General features: G+C 47.4%; 1 protein-coding gene across 1 annotated transcript in view; it reads right to left on the minus strand.

Annotated features, from left to right (window-relative positions):
• The window catches only part of LOC109354003, a 24,746-nt gene that overhangs the window by 21,459 nt on the left and 1,993 nt on the right, over positions 1 to 1,294 (minus strand). The gene's annotated exons all lie outside the window — the stretch shown is intronic.

A 1,294-nucleotide genomic window follows, 5' to 3' on the forward strand; every position in this document is an offset into this window, starting at 1 on the left:
AGGATGAGGATGAGGATGAGGATGAGGATAAGGATGAGGATGAGGATGACAATGTGGAAGAGGATGAGGATGAGGATAGTATGAGGAGGACGATGAGCATGAGGATGAGGATAAGGAGAATAGGATGAGGGTGAGGATGAGCAAGAGGATGAGGATGAGGATGTGGATAGGATTTGGATGAGGATGAGGATAGGAAGAGGAAGACGATGAGGATAGGATGAGGAGGAGGTTAAGGAAGAGGATGAGGATGAGGATAGGAGGAGGATGAGGATGCGGATGCGGACGAGGATGAGGATAGGAAGAGGATGAGGTTGAGGTTGAGGATAGGATGAGGACGAGGATGAGGATGAGGAAGAGGATGAGGACGAGAATGAGGATGAGGATAGGATGAGGATGAGCAAGAGGATGAGGATATGATGAGGACGATAATGAGGATGAGGATGAGGATGAGGATGAGGATGAGGACGTGTATGAGGATGAGGAAGTGGATAGGATGAGGATGAGGATGAGAATAGGATAAAGAGGAGGATGAGGAGGAGAATGATGTTGAGGATAGGATGAGATTGGGGAGGAGGATGAGGACATGATGAGGACGAGAATGAGGATGAGGATAGGATGTGGATGAGGACGAGGATAGGATGAGGACGTGAATGAGGATGAGGATAGGATGAGGATGACGATGAGCAAGAGGATGAGGATAAGGATGAGGATGAGGATGAGAATGTGGAAGAGGGTGAGGATGAGGATGAGGATTGTATAAGGACGACGTTGAGGATGAGGATAAGGATGAGGAGAAGAGGATGAGGATGAGGATGAGCAAGAGGATGAGGATGAGGATGTGGATGAGATTTGGATGAGGATAGGATGAGGAGGACGATGAGGATGAGGATGAGGATGAGGATTGGATGAGGAGGAGGTTAAGGAAGAGGATGAGCATAAGGATAGGATGAGAATGAGGATGAGGATGAGGATAGGATAAGGATTAGGATGAGGACGAGCATGAGAATGAGGATAAGATGAAGACGAGAATGAGGATGAGGATGAGGATAGGATGAGGATGAGAATGTGGAAGAGGATGAGGATAAGGATAGGATGAGGAAGAGGAAAAGGATGAGGATAGAATGAGGATGCAGAAGAGGAGGAGGATGAGGATATGAGGAGGATGAGAATGAGAATGAGGATAGGATTAGGACTAGAATGAGGATCAGGATAGGATGTGCCTGAGGATAGGATGAGGACGAGAATGAGGATGAGGATAGGATGAGGACTAGAATGAGGATGAGGATAGGATGAG

The sequence above is a fragment of the Lupinus angustifolius genome, chromosome LG08 (genome assembly GCF_001865875.1).
Source record: "Lupinus angustifolius cultivar Tanjil chromosome LG08, LupAngTanjil_v1.0, whole genome shotgun sequence".
NCBI classification, from domain to species: Eukaryota; Viridiplantae; Streptophyta; class Magnoliopsida; order Fabales; family Fabaceae; genus Lupinus; species Lupinus angustifolius.